Consider the following 20,869-nt stretch of genomic DNA (forward strand, 5'->3'; position numbering starts at 1 on the left):
CAAGGCAGACTGCTTCACTCTCAAACAGCTCCTACAGTTAGGAAATATTTCCTAATGTCTAGCCTAAATCTCAATAGTCAAGAAAGGTCATACGCTAAGAAGAGGGCAACCAAGATGATCAGGGGCCTGCAGCACCTTCCTTATGAGACAAGGCTACAGCATCTGGGGCTCTTTAGTTTGGAAAAGAGGCAACTATGGGGAGGCATGATAGAGGTGTATAAAATTATGCATGGAGTAGAGAGAGTGGACAGAGAGGTTTTTTCTTCCCTCTCTCACAACACTAGAACCAAGGGTCATCCCATGAAACGGAAGGCCAAGAAATTTAGAACTGACAAGCAGAAGTAATTTTTCATACAGTGCATAATTCAGGGGCGTAGCTATAATTGAGCAAAAGGGTTCAAAGAACCCGGGGGCCCCAGTTCCTGAGGGCCCTCCAGATCCACCCCTCTCTATTTTCTTCATTATCTCCCTCACTCTGGGGGGCCACCAGAGAGAGGGATGAACACGGGCCCCCTTTTCCCTAGCTATGCCCCTGGCATAATTAATCTATGGAATTCTCTGCCATGGGATGTGGTGATGGCCACCAGCTTGGATGGCTTTAAAAGGGGCTTAGACAAATTCATGGAGCACAGGCCTATCATTGGCTACTACTCTGGTGGCTATGGGTTACCTCCAGCCTCAGAGGAAAGCTGCCTTTAAATACCAGTTGTAGAGGAGCAACAGCAAGAGAGTGGGCATGCACATACCTCTTGCCTGTAGATTTCTCAGGGGCATCTGGTGGGCCACTATGTGGACTAGGTAGGCCTTCGGCATGACCCAGCAGGTCTGTTCTTATCTTCTTATGACATAGGCCATCTAGTTTAATTCCCTACTTAGTGGAGGGAATCCTGAGCTAAAGAACCCCAAAAGAGGTCTGTCCAGTCTCTGTTGCAAGACTGCTAGTGAAAGGCATACTTGAACCCAGATCTCTCCAGTTTTTGTCCAACACCCTAGCCATTTATTTATTTATTTATTTATTTATTTATTTATTTATTTATTTATTTATTTATTTAGAATATTTATACCCCACCCCTCCAGTGCACTACTGCTTGGGGTGGCTCACAACAATAAGATAGACACAAGATACAATAAAAGTAATCAAATTAACTAAATTAAACAAACAAACAAAAAGGTTGTCAGATTAAAAACCACAATCATTATTAGGTTCAAATGAAAGGTTATTTTAAAAGCTAAAAACTGAAAAGTATAAAAAGCTAAAGAGCTGCATTTTAAGATGTTTTAAAGAAGGATGTTCAGCATTGTGTAAGAGTGAAAGACAGGGATGCTAAGGTAGTGATCCTGAGTGTGAAAACAGGGTCACCCACAGGAGTATGCCAACTTTAATGGTTGAAATCATAGAATTTTAGAGTTGGACGGTATCTTGAAGGTCCTCTAACTGAACCCCCTGCTCACTGCAGCAAACTTCTGCTGCAAGGCTGTACAATTTTCATCCTCCAGCTGTTGTTGGACTACAACTCCCAACATCAACAGCCATGATGGTCAATTGTTAGGGATGGCAGGAGCAATAGACCAACATCTGGAGGAGGGCTGAAGTTGTGCAGCCATGCGCTACAGCACTCATGAGAGATGGTTTTTGTTTTCCAGCCTCTTTGGAAACCTCCAGCTACAGAAAGTCCACCATTGCACAAGTTAAACTTTCTCACCTTTGAGCAACCCTTACAGCTAGGAAATTCCTCCTAATGTATTGCCTGAATTTACATCCTTGTAAATGTCCAACTATTTGTTAGTTAGTTTTATTTACTTGTTAAATGTATTTAGTAACTTTCATTTAAAAAATCCCAAGGCAGTTCACAACAAAATACAAAACAATACAATCAATTCAAAAATAAAAGCAACCAATAACACAGTAAAAATGCAACAGAGAAAAGGACTAGTTCCTGCCCTCCCCTCAGGAGTCCTACTATTTTTAAGGTTTTTATTTTATTTTTGCATTTATATCTTGCTCTTCCTCCACGGAGTCCAGAGCAGTGTACATGTTTATCCTCACAACAACCCTGTGAGGTAGGTTAGGTAACTGATCTAGAGTCACCCCATAAATTTCATGGCTGAATGGGGATTTGAACTCAGGTTAGGTCTCCCTGCTGTGAATACGACACCAGGCCTGGACAACATAAGGCCCAAGGGCCGGATTCGGAGACTTTTTTTGCTGGTCCCCAGGTAAGAATATCCTGCAGCAACAGCAGGAGCCATGGCAGGAGCCATGAAAAGCTCTTGGACTGTTCCATGACGAGCAGCTGTGTCTGAATCCAATTGGTTGCTTGAGACCAGATGAGATGCATGTAGCAGAGATGGACCAATGAGTGAGCCAGTTGCTGCTACTGGAGCAGCTATGGCAACAGCAGTGATGAATGGAGTCAGGGGCGGAGCCACCATTGGGCAAACGGGTTCAAAGAACCCGGGCCGTGCCCAATCAGGGGCGGCGCCTTGCAGCCCCAACACCCTACCCGCCCCCGCATCTGACGTCAGATGCGGGGTTGCTGGTTTAGCTCCTGAGCAGGGGCCGCGCAGCCCCCGGTCAGGAGTTAAATGGCTTCTGTGTTCGCGGCGCGGCCAGGAGTGGCTCTTCCCTGCCTTAAGGCCTGCACTGTGAATGCAATGCCGGCCAGACTCCAACTCCCAAATGGAGCTGCAGGGCTCTTTTCGGGAGCCAGACCATGCCCCCTGTGTCCGACGTCAGACGCGGGGGTGGGGTGTGTGTGGGGGTGAGCGGGGCCGCCACCACACACGGGCTGCTGGTGGTCAGGCTCCACACCTGAATGGAGTGGAACTGTGGTGGCAGCAGCATCAGCAGCAGGTAGGCACAGGCAGACTTAGTACATCCCAGAAAGGCAGCGGGTCATTTTTTGGGTAAGTTCTCCCTTCTCTGAGGAGGGGCATCCTCTGTCCTCTCTGGAAACCGCCTTAGCATTCCAGCCTATGCATGTTTACTCAGAAATGCATCCCATGGTGTACCCAGTGGCTTACTCCCAAGTAAGCATGCCTAGGATTTCAGCCTGAGAACAGCAGCAATATAGGGAGAGGAGAGGAGTTGGCATTTGTTTGGGGCTGGCATGCACATGCACTCCAGCTGCCCCACCAACTCAGCAGGGACAAGGCCTAATTTCTGGCCCCTATTCTTGGTTAAAATGGTGGGTCCCTTGATACTACTCCCTAGTAGCTAATAACTGCTTTCATTCATATTATTAATTTTAAGGTAATACGAGTTGTTCAAGTGTTAACTAATCTGCCCACTTTCCTTTCATTATCCCTACAACTGGACTAAATTTGATCAAAATTGGTTAGACAGTTCACATTAGCCCTCGTGCACCTCAAACATTTATGCATCTACCATCTTGAATTGGGGTGGATGATGTCATTACAAACTACGCCATTGAGGTGTCCCTATGTATCCCCACAGCTGTAGCAAATTTGGTTCAAATCAGTTAGGCGGTTCACAAGTTAGCCCACTCGTGCCTCAAAGGTTTACACATCCACCATCCTAAACTGGGGTGGGTGGCATCATCACAAACTATGCCGTTGAAGTGTCCCTGTGTGTCACTCACGACAACTGTACCAAATTTGGTTCAAATTGTTTAGACAATCCAAAAGTTAGCCCACTTGCACCTCAAATGTTCATGTGTCCGCCAGCTTGAATCGGGCTAGATAACATCATCACAAACTATGTTGTTGAGGTGTCCCTATGTGTCCCTTCGACTGTACCCGATTTGGTTCATATTGGTCCAGGCATTGCGAAGTTGATGGCGGAGACACAGACACACGGACACCAACACACCAACACACACACACGGAATGCCGGGTGATGTCATAAGCCAACTGGAAAGTAGGCTAATTAATGTACTGAAAATTGATCTCGTCCCCCACGCACCAAGTCATGATTGGTTCAGGCCCACTTGAGTTGTGCACCCCCACACAGCACCATACTGGTCCGTTTATCTGTCAGCTCTTCAGATATGTGAAGATGGTTATCATCTCTTCCCTTACTCTACGCTTCTCCAAGCTAAATATATCCAGTCCCTTCAACAATTCTTCATAGGACTTGGAGGATATGACAGGTTGTCTTTTCAACCCTGCTCACACCTTCCGAATCAAGGAAGAATTCTCAAGCGAAGGAGGAGCAGGATCCCACCCACCACCCCCCAATTCCACAGACTCAGGGCCAATCTGCATGTTAGGTTGTTAGCACTGATGGGCTTAGCTTAAAAATAAATGAAAAGGCTGGACAGGCCTGAACAAGATCGGGACTGAACAGGATCAGGGAGGAAGCTTTATCTGTGCCACAGTCCCAGTCTGGATTGGGCCCTCAGAGCTGCTATCTGACAAGGAAAAACATTAGTTTTTGACATCTGCACCACATCATTGTCTGCCTGGCCAAAGAACAGCCATGAGGGGTCCAATCCAGATCAGAGCTGTGGCAGGAGGCGCGGAGGGTTAAAGCCACCCTCCCCTGCCACAGGCCTCGTCTAAATCAGGCCTCCCTGAAGCAGGGATCCCTGCCAGCTCTAGACCAATACTTGCTTTCACCTGAGGCTGATCGAGGAAATTTCACTTTCTCTCTCCATATCTGCCAACATGTCACCTGAAAGGGAAAATAGGGAATATAGATTGACTTGGCTGGGGGCAGGCAGGCACAACAGCATCAGGAGACCTGACCTCTGGATCATTGGCTCGTCCATCAGGGAGAAGTCTGGAGCAGCTGTGAGAGCTCTTGAAATTAAAGAAGCGGCAGCAAGAGGCCTCTCTTTCCCCTTGGTCACCTCCCCATGCTTGGAGGGAAGCAGACACAACAGAAGCTTGGGAGGAGGGACTTCCTCCTGTTGAGAAGCCCAGGAAGCCTCCCACTGGGCAGGAGAGGAGAGCTGGTCTTGTGGTAGCAAGCATGACTTGTCCCCTTAGCTAAGCAGGGTCTGCCCTGGTTGCATATGAATGAGAGACTTGGTGTGTGAGTACCATAAGCTATTCCCCTTAGGGGATGGAGCCGCCACTCTGGGAAGAGCATCTAGGTTCCAAGTTCCCTCCCTGGCAGCATCTCCAAGATAGGCCTGAGACAGTCTCCTGCCTCCAACCTTGGAGCAGCTGCTGCCAGTCTGTGAAGACAATACTGAGCTAGATAGACCAATGGTCTGACTCAGTATATGGCAGTTTTCTATGTTCCTAGGCAGCAGCAATGCACTCTGCAAAGAATGGCTCCCTGGCTTGGGAAGTGGGGGTGGGGTGGGGCTAGTGATGGGGCAGGGTTATGTCAGCTCCAGCCCAGCCCAGGGCACTGCATTTAAGAAGACCTACTATACACCGGATCACTTTTCAAATAAATGCCTGTACAAAATTATAGCCCAATTTGGACATTATGTTGTACGGGTGTACAGATACCTGTTCACTCATACTTGTGTTTGTGTGAATGACTGAACCTGTGTTCATGTTATAAGTGAGGAGAGGAGAGCTGGTCTATGGAGAGGAGATCTGGTCTTGTGGTAGCAAGCATGACTTGTCCCCATAGCTAAGCAGGGTCTGCCCTGGTTGCATCTGAATGGGAGACTAGAAGTGTGAGCACTGCAAGATATTCCCCTCAGGGGATAAAGCCACTCTGGGAAGAGCATCTAGGTTCAAAGTTCCCTCCCTGGCTGCTCCAAGATAGGGCTGAGAGAGATTCCTGCCTGCAAACTTGCAGAAGCCACTGCCAGTCTCTGAAGACAATACTAAGCTAAATAGACCAATGGTCTGACTCAGTATATGGCAGCTCCCTATGTCCCTATGAACCTGGATATAGGCCCTTCAAATGCATGGCACAGATTGAAAGTGTACTTCTGTACCAGTGTTCAGCATAACATGTGAATGATGGTACCTGTGTAGAGATCAGTACCTGTGCATACTATACACTCCTTGTACAAGTGTTGGACATAACATGCGGATGGCCTCATGTCAGCTTACAGGGCAGGAGGACAGGGGTGGCAGGGGCGCATTCTGCTGCATTCCAAAAAGCCACCCAGAGGGTCCTCTGAGGCACCTCAGTTCACCTCATGGGGGAACCGCCCTGATCCCTGCTGCTAACCAGGCAAAGAGGTACCTTTTAAAGTGGTAGTCTCTTATTTTAACAGGGGGAGAGTAACTGTCTCTGTCCAACCCCAGCACATTATCTTTCCAGTGGTTGTTGCTGGTGTCTAATTTCTGGTGGTGGAGAGTTCAGAATGTGAGTCCTTTGGGACAAGGAACCATCTTTTTCCTTTTTCAATGTAGACTGCTCTGACCATTTTTTGTTTAAATGCAATATATCAACATTCATATTAACAATTAATGATGATGATGATGATGATAGTAATAAATAATTGGAAAGGGCCCGCTAATTAAAGTCCCAAATCCAGTCCATAACATCTGGTAGACTGTGTGTAAATAGCATAATAATATAAACAGTAATCTGTACCAACAAACTTTTCAAGAACCAAGTTATGATTCTTAAAAAGCTGCCACTGGGTGCTCTGAAGCCGGATAATTTTAAACGGATTTTGAGAATTTAGTGAGATCATTTCTGCAGAAGTAATCCCATAGATGCTGATGGCTGCCATGTATTTGCTGCTGTCTTTTATCTTTTATTTTCCTATTGACAGTAACAGTAAAGTCCTTCTGAAATCCAGGTCCCAGACAAAGGCATTTTTAAAGACAAGGAACAGCTAATTTTCAAGAGGTGTTGAAGGGGAAAAAACGAGGCCAGACTCACAGTTCAAGACAAGAAAATTGCTTCCACAGTTAGGGGAAGAAAGGGAAATCAAAGATCTATTTAGGACGTCAAGACTGTGGCATATGCTATGTGCTCCCAGCAAAATGAGGACAGGATGAAGGAGGTTTGCTTTCAGTGCATCTCTCCCTATCGAAAAAATAGAAACATATTTTCTAGTGAACTTTTAAAATATTACCTAGAATATCCTTTAGGCTTAAAAAAAAAGAAACCTACCACAAAGCAAATGTTGCTGAATGAATAACAGCTCTATCAAGATTTGCACCTTGGAGCACGTAGACAGTAAATGAAAATATACTTGGCAATTAATATCCATGTAGATCCCTACAGCATCCATTGAAGAAGAAAATGGTGACTACTGAAAAGAAGAACTGTTAAGTAAAATGAAAGGCCACAGGCGTAAGATTTGGCAGAATCAGGCCCTGAGTAATTGGATACATTAAAAAATAATGCTGTGCTCTACTAAGCTGGTTTAATAGGGTACTGATGAGGGTGACATTTAGCAAAGTGTCAAAAATTGATATTTAACCTTGGATCATACAGAAGATATCTCTGTTGGAGTCCTCAGGAACATTCACCTGCTCGCCCTTTTATTCCCTTAAGCCAGGTATGTGCCCAGCTTTTGTACTGCCAAGTCCATGAGGCATTTGAAATTGTATAAGAAGCAGTACTTAATTTGTAGGAAGAGAAGCACCATGGCTCGGCTTGGCCTGAATGTCACCCTCACGGAGAAAGGAGTCTGTCTCATAATCCTAGGTGTGTGGGGAAACTGGGTAGGATTTCTTTGTGGTGACTGGGAAATGCACATTGCACACAGTCAAAGGAGGTGTTTGCTCCTTTGTTACTAAAGAGTGAGGAGTCTTGGGATTTGATTTGATTTTTAAGTTCCAAGGGTGAATAACACTGGACAAAATTCTTAAGCTGAAGAGCTGCATGGCAACATTCAAAGTCCTGTTAATCACCTTTAAAACCCTGAACAGCTTAGGTCCCGGTTACCTGAGAGAATGCCGTTTTTCTGCAAAATGCCCACCACTCATGAAGGTCATCAGGAGGCTTTACACACAGGGCTTCTGCCCCGATCTCCCCCAGAAGAGAGTATGTGCATTCACACACCAGCCAAATTTACCTCGAAGTCCCTTCAAGATTTTTGGACCCACTTCACACACAAACCAGGCTTTGTGATGTGAATTCTAGCTTTTCTCGACGTATCTCCGGGTTTTTTAAATAATGGTTTTAAGCTGCTTTTTCTGAAAACGCTGGAGCAAATGGGAGAGGCACTGACATAGAATTATTAGCATGATAAGAGGCATGCTCTCTTCAGAAATGCAGCTCTATCTATCTCTTCAGAAGCTCTCCCCCTCCCTCCATTGGCTAGAAGGAAAACCCGGAGAATGCCATGTGGACTTGTTTCAAAAGAAAATCAAGAGCAGAAAGGGAGGGGCTGCTTCCCTCAATGCCGCGACTGTACTTTGAAGTGGCTTTGTTCAACATTTATCCTGAAGCCTGAAGCCAAGTGCGAATGACTCCCAGGAGAGGTCAGAAGAAATATTTGCAACACATGTATGAGGCAGACCCAAAGTCAATGGGGGCTGAGGTGGTAGACCCATCCCACTAAATGTTTCTCTGCTCCCCCAGTGTTTTAATGATGTTTAAACTGCTGTATTGTTTGTAAGATAATGGGGAGCAACAAAGGTGATAAAACCTGCCCCACCAACAACCCCCCAACACAACCTTTTAGGCTGACTACACAAAGAGGGATCATTTGTATGAGTAGCACTCCATGCAGTCAAGGGATGATCCAGGAGGGCAATTGGACATCTGCAGAGGATATCCTGCTAGGCACGCCCTCAGCGCATCCGCTTCCTAATCATGAGGGCAAGGGTGGTATTATCCATTTCACGTCAATTCACAAAAAGATGCATGGTAATAAAATTTTGCTTATCAGTTAGCAGAATGCAGCTTCTAAAAGAACAAATTCAATCTTAGGCTGCATTAACCGAAACCTAGCATCCGGATCATGAGAATTAATAGCTCCAGTCTATTCTACTCTGATTAGATCTCTCTTGGAATACTGTGTTCAGTTCTGGGCCCTATGTTTACACACATGCATAAGCCTATATTATGGTCAGAGACCAGCATAAGGCCCTACGTTTTAAGAAAGACCTTGATGAACTGAAACAGGTTCAGAAGAGGGCAACCAAGATGGGGAGGGGTCGGGAAACCAAATCCTACGAGGAACAGTTGAAGGAGCAGAGTTATGTTTAGTCTGAAGACCTGAGAGCTGTCTTCAAATATCAGAAGGGTTGTCATATAGAAGAAGGAATGGACTTGTTCTCTGTCACTCCTGAGGAGAGGACTAGAACCAATAGGATGAAATTACAAGGAAGTAGGTCTGGGCTAGATATTAGGAAGATGTTTTTTTAACTGTATGAGCTGTTTATGAGTGGAAGAGCCTGCCTTGTGCAATTTATTTATTTATCTATCATATTTTTAACCCCCAGTGAGGCACTACCTTGGCGTGGTTGTGGGGCTTGTGTGCTCTGAGGAAGGTGAGAGCTATGCTAGAGGTCCAACCATACTGGACAGGTCTCACCAGAGGAGCCAGACCAAGAGTGCCACTCCCATCAACAATATGGTGAGACGTTACTTTAATAAATCTATACCGGATCGGTCGTCGCCCGGGTCAACAAGGACCACGCCAGGTGCTGGAGTCCCTGGACATCTGGTGGCAAGTGGGCAACAGGATCTTCAGTTGAGCAACCAGGGCTGAAGACAGCAAAGTTACTGGAAGAAACGTCGCTTAACCGGAAAAAAATACGAAAAATGCCAACAAGGAAATAATGATCTGCTATTACAAGTCTAGTCCAACTAGAAGAGGTTATTTAAAAAGAATGTACCAAATTTGGAAAGAGAAGCATCCAGATACATAAATAACAGAACAAATGCTAGCAGACCAGAGAAGATTCATAATAAGAAATAAAGTATTCACAGGAGTTGAGCTGGAAGAACTGCAAAGAGCAACACAGGCTCAAGATATGGAAGAAGAATTACCACTAACTGAAGAAGTTGCTCAGGCGCAGGTGGAGGAGGTGGAGGAAATAGAGGATGCCTCTGTTGCTGAACTGTTTCAAAATCAAAACCAGGCAACCGCCCCTTTGTCTTCACCTCAAAAACCCAAATGCCATTTAACAGAAAAGCAACAAGAACTAAAGCAAAAAATAACTGAGCACATGAACCAAACAACCACCAGAGTTCGACTTCCAGCTCTAAAAACAGTTGCCAAAAAACAACTTGCTCAGGCATTAAAAGATGTCAATGCTGCACTTGCAGAAATAACAACCAATAATTTACAAGAAACAAACCAACTAATGTACAGTGCAGCAACAATAACAACACAAGAGCTCGGATATAAGATCAGTGGACCTGTAAAAAAGAAAGCAGTACATCACCTAAATGGAAGATTAGATTAGAAAATAAAATCTCCAGGCTTAGATCAGATGCTAGTAAATTGAAAGATATGAAAGACAAGAAGCTGAAGAATGAAAACACCAAACAGTATCTGATCCAAAAATACCACCTAGATTCAAGGAAAATTAGAGAAGTCCTGGAAATAATAAAGCAGCAAATAACAGCAGTGTCAAAGAAGATTAGCAGATATGAAGCCAGAATTACACAACACAGGCAGAATCTCCAATTCCAGTCGAATCAGAGATGTTTCTATCAAAGTATAGAAGGAGAAACTGCAAGAAATGTAGAAACGCCAAATAAAGAAGAAACAGTGCAATTCTGGGGGAAATTATGGGACAATCCAATAGATTATAATAAAAAAGCATGCTGGATGAAAGAGGTCAAAAAATGTAACCAACAAATGCAAGATCTACTAATAACACCAGAATTAATAAGTGAAAGAGCAAAGAAAATTAAAAATTGGACTGTGCCAGGCGACGATGAACTGCATGGCTTTTGGCTTAAACACCTAACAAGCCTTCATAAGCAACTATCAAAACAGTTCAATCACATTTTGCAAGGCGGTGATGTTGAACAATGGCTAACAACTGGCAAAACTAATCTCATAATGAGAAACCCAGCAAAAGGTGCAGTTCCAAGTAATTATAGACTGATAACCTGCCTGCCAACCATGTTCAAATTATTAACTGGAATAATAGCAGATGAAGTAATGCAACACTTATTAACTAACAAACAGCTTCCAATTGAACAGAAAGGAAATTGCCCGAACACCAGAGGCACAAAAGACCAGCTGCTGATTGACAAAATGATTTTAGAAAATGGCAAGAGAAGAAAAACAAATCTAAGTGTTGCATGGATTGACTACAAGAAAGCCTTCGATTCATTGCCTCACACATGGATACTAAAATGTTTAGAAACAACTGGTGTCAGCAAAAACATTCAGATATTTGTAAAAAAAGCAATGAGCATGTGGAGTACACAGTTAACAATCAATGGCGAGACACTTGGACAGGTTAGCATTAGAAGAGGTATTTTCCAAGGGGACTCACTATCCCCTCTGTTGTTTGTAATCGCCATGATCCCACTTTCACAAATACTAAACAAAACAGGCCTCGGATACCAAACATCTAAAACATCAAGTAAAATCAACCATCTGTTGTACATGGACGATCTGAAGTTGTATGGAAAGTCCCAGTCAGAAATTAAATCACTGCTAAACACTGTCCGTATATTCAGTAGCGATATAGCAATGGAGTTTGGACTAGACAAGTGTACTGTATTAATAATGAACAGAGGAAAAATAAGAAAAACAGAAGGAATAGAACTGCCCAATGGAAGCAACATCAAGAACCTGGAAGAGAAAGAACATTACAAATACTTGGGCATTCTCCAGGTTGATAACATCGCACACAGTGAAGTTAAAAGAAAAATTGTAAGTGAATACATCAGGAGAGTTAGAAAAATCCTCAAGTCTAAACTCAATGGCGGGAACACCATACAAGCCATAAACACCTGGGCTATACCTATTATCAGATACACTGCAGGAATAATAGACTGGACCCAGGCAGAGCTAGAGACGCTAGATCGTAAGACCAGGAAAATCATGACCATCAATCATGCTCTGCACCCCCGCAGTGATGTAGATAGGCTCTACCTACCTCGCAGCTCAGGTGGAAAAGGAATGCTGCAAGTCCATCAAACAGTAGAGGAGGAGAAAAGAGGCCTAGAAGAATATATAGTGAAGAAGATGCACTTCAAATGGTCAAGGACATGAAACTATTCAACACCAATGAAACAAAACAGGCCTACAAGAAAGAACAAGTCAAGAACCGAGCAGAAAAATAGAAAAATAAGCCCCTGCATGGTCAATATTTGCACAATATAAGTGGAAAATCAGACATCACCAAGACCTGGCAATGGCTTAAGAATGGCAACTTGAAGAAAGAAACAGAGGGTTTAATACTGGCTGCACAAGAACAGGCACTAAGAACAAATGCAATAAGAGCCAAAGTCGAAAAATCCACAACAAACAGCAAGTGCCGCCTTTGTAAAGAAGCAGATGAAACCGTGGACCACCTCATCAGCTGTTGTAAGAAGATCGCACAGACTGACTACAAACAAAGGCATGACAAGGTAGCAGGGATGATACACTGGAACATCTGCAAAAAATACAAGCTACCTGTAGCCAAAAATTGGTGGGACCATAAAATTGAAAAAGTTGAAGAAAATGAAGATGTAAAAATATTATGGGACTTCCGACTACAAACAGACAAACATCTGCCACACAATACACCAGATATAACTGTAGTCGAGAAGAAAGAAAAACAAGTTAAAATAATCAACATAGCAATACCAGGGGATAGCAGAATAGAAGAAAAAGAAATAGAAAAAAATCACCAAATACAAAGATCTACAAATTGAAATTGAAAGGCTGTGGCAGAAAAAGACTCAAATAATCCCAGTGGTAATTGGTGCCCTGGGTGCAGTTCCAAAAGACCTTGAAGAGCACCTCAGCACCATAGGGGCCACAGAAATCACTAGGGATGTGCATGGTCCGGAGCAGTCCGGACCAGCACCGAAGGGGGGCCTTTCTTTTAGGGCGGGGAGGGCTTGCTTACCCCTCCCGCCTCTTTGCCCCCTCCAGCACCCGTATTCTACTGCGTAATTGGGGTGCTGGAAACCAGCTGCCCCCGCCGCCCCCCCACGAGCGGATTGGGGCAAAAATTAGTAAGTTGCTACCCCGGCGGGTAGACCGGACTTCTGGCGATCGGAGGCCCGGTCTACCCGGCCTCGTCCCGGCGGGTAGACCGGGCCTCCAGCGGAAGTTCTATCAGGAGTTCTATCGCGCGCGCGTGCGCGCGCCCAAGGCCCCAGTTTGGCCGGGACTTTGCCGAGAGAGGAGCTCTGTTTGCGAGCTCCTCTCTTTTTTTAAAAACAATGTGGTGAGCACTCGGGGGGGTGGCGGGTGGGAGGGAGGGAGGGCGGGACGGCGGCAGCACCTTACTAATTTTTGTCCCTAATCCGCTCGCGGGGGGGGGGCGGCGGGGGCTGCTGGTTTCCAGCGCCCCAATTACGCAGTAGAATACGGGCGCTGGAGGGGGCAATGAGGCGGGAGGGGTAAGCAAGCCCTCCCGCCCTTAAAGGAAGACCCCCCACCCGGACCCGGACCAGCCATGTCCGAACCGGTCTGGAGAGTTCAGAGGCCTTTAGAATGGCCTCCAGACCGGTTCGGACACACCCCTAGAAATCACCATCAGCCAATTACAAAAAGCAGCTTTACTGGGAACAGCCTATATGTTTATGAGTGGAAGAGCCTGCCTTGTGCAATTTATTTATTTATCTATCATATTTTTATATTATTATTATTATTATTATTATTATTATTATTATTATTATTATTACATTTATATCCCGCTCTTCCTCTAAGGAGCCCAGAGTGGTGTACTACATACTTGAGTTTCTCTTCACAACCCTGTGAAGTAGGTTAGGCTGAGAGAGAAGTGACTGGCCCAGAGTGGCAACTGTAACCAGACCTCTCCAGATGATCTTAATAGGTAGCAGGGTTCATGACAAAGAAGGCACTCTCTTAAGTACCCAGGATCCAAGGCATTCATGGTTTTATAGGTAATAACCAGCACTTTGTATTTCACTCGGAAACAAATTGGCAGCCAGGGCAATTCTTTTAAAATACAGGTTGAATACCCCTTATCCAGACATCCGAAATCCTCCGAAATCCGGACACCACCCCGGTGGCGGTAGGAGCAGCAGGAAGTGGTGGCTGCGAGTGTTCTCGCTACGTATCACTGACCCAGTCGCGGGAGGCCTGGTCACTACCGGGCCCTTCAACATGTTTCTGCCTTCCGCTCCCTCCTCCTCCGCCCACTACCATCGAAGAGGAGAGCTTTATTATTTACTCTGCATGGTCCGCACAGAAACCGCAATGCGCAGGCGCTGAGGCCGCCATTACCGCCCCGGGTTACACAAAACATGCTGGGGCTTGTAGTCCCAGTGATGGCGGAAAGTCCCCCTTTTCTTTTACTGGGCTTCCGGCCCCTGAAACCACAACTTTCTGGAATCCGGGAAAATCTGAAATCCGGAACACTTCTGGTCCCAAGCAGTCCGGATAAGGGATATTCAACCTGTAGATGTTATTCCCTGCAAGTTGTCCCAGGGACCAGTCTGGCTGCTGCATTCTGTACCAATTGTGGGCTCTTCGGAGGAGGAGGTTTTCAGATAGAGGCTAGACAGCCATCTGCCAGGGATCCTATAGCAGTTTCCTGCACAGAGCAGGGGGTTTGCACTAGACTAGATGACCTCCAACTCTAAGCGGGATGACCCTTCCAGCTCTAACATTCTATGATTCCGCGTGGGCCAAACTAGAAGGGTATTCACAAGCACAACCTAACTCAAGCTAGGGCAACCAGCCTGGGTTAGACTGCACATGTAAAGCGCCATGATCCACATGAATCGTAGTGCTGCTCGCCCGCCTGACCCAGCATTTAACCCCGGCTGTTAGCCAAGGTTAAGGGTGCACCCTGGCACTGTGGGTATGTGTGTGCTCGGGCTGCTCATCGCACAGTGCACAGTGGGATACATGGAGGACAGTACCCATCGTCTCAGCTTCTGAAGTTCTGCCCTGCATGCAGCAGCGTGGATCGTATGGGAATGTGGTCTGTGCTTCCCACCACTGATGCAGGATCATCTGGCAGCTGGGGAGGTGGGATGGAGAGGTAAATTTTGTTCAGCTTTTTGTTCAGCCTCAAAGGCAGGATGCCTCTGAGTACCAGTTGAAGGGGAGTAAAAGCAGGAGAGAGGGCATGCCCTCAACTCCTGCCTGTAGGCTTCCAGCGGCATCTGGTGGGCCACTGAGTGAAAGAGGATGCTGGACTAGATGGGCCTTCTTGGGCCTGATCCAGAAGGGCTGTTCTTATGTTCTTATGTTCTTAGCCTTCTCCCTGCCTGCCCGCCCGCCTGACCTCCCTGCCTCCCGGTCGTGTGAATAGCCTTTAGACCTCATGAAGGGTGGTGGTTCAGATTTCTCCAACAGGTTTCTTGGGCTGCCACACTATTAAGCAAATACCTGTTTTCTCCCCACCCCACCCCCACTCTCATACATCTTCTGCATCCCTGGTCCTCACAATGACCTCTGTTCTCTATCCAGCACCACTGTGGTTTAGAAAACATTGCTCTGCAGTTTTTTGTCTTCGCATTTGCCCTTTACAAATAATTAATATTAATCTGGTCTGATCCTTTGCTGTTGCTAGACTGCTGGTTCTGCCCAGGAATACTTTTTAAATTTAGCACCTGTGTGCCTCTGTGAGAAGTAGAGGGAATGAAATGAAACGTGGTAATTGGGTGGGGGGGTATTGAGCTGTCATCCAAGTTGCACAGATGCAGAAAACACATCTGTTCCTCTGATGGGACCAGGCCAGATCTTTCTACACAGTTGCTAAGCCTTTATTTATCTTAGGTTTGCTGTTCTATTGTGTTTCGGTCCTATTTATACACTCCTCTACTTCAGCCCCTTTGCTCAGCACAATAAAAGAAGGGATCAGGGGAGCATGTTACATCCAAAGTCACTTTCAATTTGTTTCTGAGTCTCAAACCGATGAGCAAAAGGATTGTGTTATCTGAAATGTGTGGGCTGAATTCTGCTACTATTATACTTATGTAAATGACAGCCAAGATTGTAGGGCTGTTCTCATGATGATTACTAGGGTAGGAGAAGCCTCCTACCCTACTTTAGGAGCTGTGCATGCTCCAGATTGGCCATCAGGGGAATTCTATAAGCAGGGTAGGAGGAGGGGAGAATGTTTTCTGTGACCTGGGCAGGGAGGTGGGAAGCAGCAGCAAGCCCAGCACTCGTACCCAGCTCCAGGGTGAGGGTGGAAGGAAAGCACTCCCCATGCCTTATGATGAAGATGCCAAATATTTATATACTGCTTTCCCCAAAGTTCCCAAAGTGGTTTACACAGATATAATTAAAATAAAATAAGATAAGATAAAATAAAATAAGATAAAATAAAATAAGATAAGATAAAATAAAATGGTTCCCTGTCCCCAAAGGGATCACAGTCTAAAAAAGAAACAGAAGATTGACACCAGCAACAGACACTGGAGGGATGCTGTGCTGGGGATGGATAGGGCCAGTTGCTCTCCCCCTGCTCAATAAAGAGAATCACCACTTTTAAAAGGTGCTCAGCTCTCAGATGAGCATATTTCCTTACTCCTATCTTGCTTATAGAATTCTCACAATGGCAAGTCGGGAATGCACACAGCTCCTGAACTAAGATGGGAGGCTACTCCTACCTTGTGTCTCCTACTCAACACACACACATTCAAATTCTGCACCAAGGTAACCCAGATTGTGCATAAAGGTACAGAGCATTGCAATCAGGATACTGCCCCCACCAATGCCCCCAACTATGTCCCTGAGGACAGGGGACATACACTGGGGGAGCAGAGGGAAGGGGGGTCGTGATACTATCACCACAGTGCTATCCAGATATTTAGCATTAATGATATCTATGTTTAATCTAGCAATGTATTTATATTAACATTATGGGCCCTCTTTCCAACCACAAAGGGGCCTGCAAGCTGGCATACAACAGAAGAATAAAAATACATTTGTTAAAATGCCATCAATTCAATAAAAAGAAGCAATCAACTAAAAACAAACGTTAACAGGATGAGCAGAGTCTTAAGAAGCACAAAAATGGGGGCGGTGATGGACCAAGACCTTGGCATGTTGTTGTTTTAGCAGCTTCTGGAAACAGATGGACAGCTTTTAAACAGACAGAAGGCTTTTTCTCGCTGTCCAGGCAGAGTGACTTGGCTCCCCCACTTCCCAGGGAAGGATCAAAGGGGCCTGGCCCATTGAGGGGTGGCCTCTGTTTAGGCCTCGGGGACTCTTCCTAGCTGAAGGCAGGGCTGTATCCTTGGGTCATGGTAGAAGTGCTGGCTCAGGTTCCCCATCTTGGGTTCTTCCCACCATGCCTCATTTGTTCTATGTTCCCTCTGGTGTAGGGTTGCCATATTCAAGCTGTCCAAAGCTGGGTACCCTAATGTGTATGTCATGCAAATTAGCTTGCAAAATTGCATGTGATGCAAATTATGCAAATTAACTGATGCACTGTCCAGACAACTTGTATTTGCTGTGTAGACAGTACTGCCCTACAATAGTTTTGTTATTTTATTTATTTATTTGATTTATCTACCACCCCTCCAGAAATGGCTTAGGGCGGTTTACAACAAATGAGAACAATTAAAATCAATTAAAAGTTAAAATCAAAACTAAATTAAACAATTAAAATCATTTAAACATTAAAAACATTAACGTTAAAATCATTTAAAACCAGCATTAAAATTTAAAACCATAAATCTAATTAAAAGCCTGGGTGAATAAATGCATCTTCAGTGCTTTTAAAAAAGTTGTCAGAGATGGGGAGGCTCTTGTTTCAACAGGGAGCGCATTCCAAAGTCCAGGGGCTGCAAGGGAGAAGGCCCATTAATGAGTAGCCGCCAGATGAGTTGGCGGCAGCCGCAGGCGAACCTCTCCAGATGATCTTAGCAAGCGGTGGGACTCATGGTGAAGAAGCCGTTCTCTTAAATATCCAGGGCCTAAGGTGTTTCGGGCTTTATAGGTAATAACCAGCTCCTTGTATTTTGCCTGGAAACGTATCGGCAGCCAGTGTAATTCTTTCAACACAGGAGTGATATGGTCTCTCCTAGATGATCCAGAGACCATCCTGGCCACCGCATCCTGGACCAACTGCAGTTTCCAGACTACGTACAAAGGCAGTCCCACATAGAGCACATTGCAGTGATCCAGCCTAGAGGTTACCAAAATATGTACCACTGTTTTGAGGTTGTTCATCTCAAGAAATGGACGCAGCTGGCATATCAGCCGAAGTTGATAAAAAGCACTTCTGGCCACCACCTCAACCTGGGATACCAGGGAGAGGTTCAGATCCAGAAGCACCCCCAGCCTGTGAACCTGTTCCTTCCGGGGGACCGTGACCCCATCCAGAACGAGCTAATCAATATCATATAGTTGAGGAGGATTTCTTTACCTGACCATTTACCTGAGCATTAAACACCCAGCGTGGTGTAGTGGTTAGAGTGCTGGACTAGGACCAGGGAGACCCGAGTTCAAATCCCCATTCAGCCATAAAACTAGCTGGGTGACTCTGGGCCAGTCACTTCTCTCTCAGCCCAACCTACTTCACAGGGTTGTTGTGAAAGAGAAACTCAAGTATGTAGTATACCACTCTGGGCTCCTTGGAGGAAGAGCGGGATATAAATGTAATAATAATAATAATAATAATAATAATACTTTATATCCAGCACATTCCAATATAAAAGTTCAGTTTTTAACCTTGTCTGATAAGCTGTGCGTAGTGCTGTCATGGATTCCACACCAACTGCAGACTACCACCCCACTTCATTTTCCAGTACCTGAATATGCTATTTATTGGTGAATAAATTTGCTATTTATTGGTTTAAATATGCTAATTTAAATATGCTATTTATTGGGGAGGTGAAGATACCAGATAAGATTGGTGAAGATACCAAATTAAAGGTCATGCTGAGTGCATTTTCATCACCACTAAATCCTACAGTTGACCCAACAAAACCAGCGCTAGCGATTAAGGCTTTCATGTTGAGCCTTGTCATAGTCACTATTTACATCCTGAGATAAGAACATAAAATGTAACTCCCAAATCACTCCTTTTGATTTAGAATACTAGTATAGGCTGGAAACGAGCAAGGGGCAGAGAGAATTCATGCTGACTTAAAGCCACCAAAATTTAAAAACAAAACAAATATCTATAGAAAATAAATGAAGACTACATTTAAGTCTGAGATATTGATAGCAGCAATAGAACAAAAAAAATACACTGAGCTTCTCAGTTAAGGCTGCAATCCTATATTTGGGAGAAAATTTGATTGAAACCAATGGTACTTACTTCTAAGTAGGTATGCATAGAGTGGATTGTACTATAAAGTCAAAAACCTGAAATGTTACAATACACAGATAGGTAGTGAGCCTTTTCTCATGAGCAGTGAGAAAGGGCTACCAGGTTTGTGGGGAGGAAGCCCTAAAGAGCTTACCTACCCACAGATGATCATTCCGCCTTCCCTGGGTGGATGGATTGCCCGCCCAGACAAGCACTGGAGCTGGGCCTATTCAAACCTCCTAGGCCTTAGTTTAAAAGGCTAGCAAGCTTCTATAGTTCTATAGTTTTAAATTGTACTCTTGCTTAACTGAATTTCCCCCTATTTGTTCCTGAACTGTTTTTTGGATTTTAAATTATTTTATTCCAATAAACCTTTTCTATTCTACAATAGTCTCTGTGGGTTGTTTTGCTCCCACCCCACACCTGCTTGCCCTATTGATTTACCACACTAGTGAGTTTGTGGGGTTTTTTTGAGAGAGACTGGGAGTGGAATCATTCAAAATAAGTTGTCTTAGTAAGAACTAAATCGCCTACTTTCTTTTCACTATCCCTGCAACTGGACTAAATTTGTTCCAAATTGGTTAGGCAGTTCACAAGTTAGCCCACTTGTGACTCAAACAGTCATGCATCTGCCATCTTGTATTGGGGTGCATGACATCATCATAAACTATGCATTTGAGGTGTGCCTATGTGTCCTCACAACTGTACCAAATTTGGTCTAAATTGGTTCCCACTTCCGCCTCAAACATTCATGTATCCGCCATCTTACCCTGCTAACTGGGCAAAGAGGCACCTTTTGCCGTGGTGATTCTCTTTATTTAGCAGGGGGAGAGTAACTGGCCCTATCCACCCACAGCACAGTACCTCTAGTGACTGTTGCTGGTGTGCATCTTGTGTTTGGTTTTTTTTAGAATATGAGCCCTTTGGAGACAGGGAGCCATCTTATTTATTTATTATTTCTCTGTGTAAACCGCCCTGAGCCATTTTTGGAAGGGCAGTATAGAAATCGAATTATTCATCATCAATCATCATCATCATCATCATCTTGAATCAGGGTGGATGACATCATTACAAACTACATCATTGAGCCATCCCCATGTGTCCCTACACCTATAGCAAATTTGGTTCAAATTGGTTAGGCAGTTCTCAAATGTTCACATTTTGGCCATCTTGGATTGGGGTAGATGACATAATCACAAACGATGTCATTGAGGTATCCCTTTGTGTCCCTACAACTGTACCTGGTTTGGTTCATATTGGTCTAGGCCAGTGTTTCTTGGACCAGCAGTTGGTCCGAGAAACTACCCACCCCAAACCCAGGCCCCCCAACCCCAGACCCCCCCAAACAATTTTGGGCCAGTAGGGATCACCACCAGGAACTCTCCAGAGCTCATTTCCAGGCTCCCTCGTTGCTGGATAATGTTCATTCAAGGAAGCTAAATGAACATTATCAAGCAGCGAGGGCTGCCTGCCTAGAAATGAGCTCTAGAGATGTGCACGGAACCACAGAAGCGTGGTCCGGCACTGAGGGGACTGTCACTTTAAGCGGGGTGGTGGTAGTACTCCCCCCCCACCGTCGCTCTTCCTCCTCCGGCGCTGGTGATTTTAAAAATCTTCTTGGGGCGGCAGAGTTCCTCCCTGTCGCCCCTGCCCC

The 20,869-nt window shown here is 45.1% G+C and overlaps 1 protein-coding gene across 2 annotated transcripts in view; it reads right to left on the minus strand.

The window, feature by feature from the left end:
- The window catches only part of EXOC3L4 (exocyst complex component 3 like 4), a 198,414-nt gene that overhangs the window by 176,351 nt on the left and 1,194 nt on the right, over window positions 1-20,869 (minus strand). Inside the window, exon 2 of one of the 2 annotated variants that reach the window (XM_053284296.1) lies at window positions 4,582-4,636. The exons of the other annotated variant lie outside the window; for it this stretch is intronic. The gene's annotated coding sequence lies outside the window, so the exon portion shown is untranslated. The remainder of the gene's footprint in view (window positions 1-4,581; window positions 4,637-20,869) is intronic. 2 annotated transcript variants of the gene reach the window in all.

Source organism: Hemicordylus capensis, chromosome 1 (assembly GCF_027244095.1).
Source record: "Hemicordylus capensis ecotype Gifberg chromosome 1, rHemCap1.1.pri, whole genome shotgun sequence".
Taxonomy (NCBI): domain Eukaryota; kingdom Metazoa; phylum Chordata; class Lepidosauria; order Squamata; family Cordylidae; genus Hemicordylus; species Hemicordylus capensis.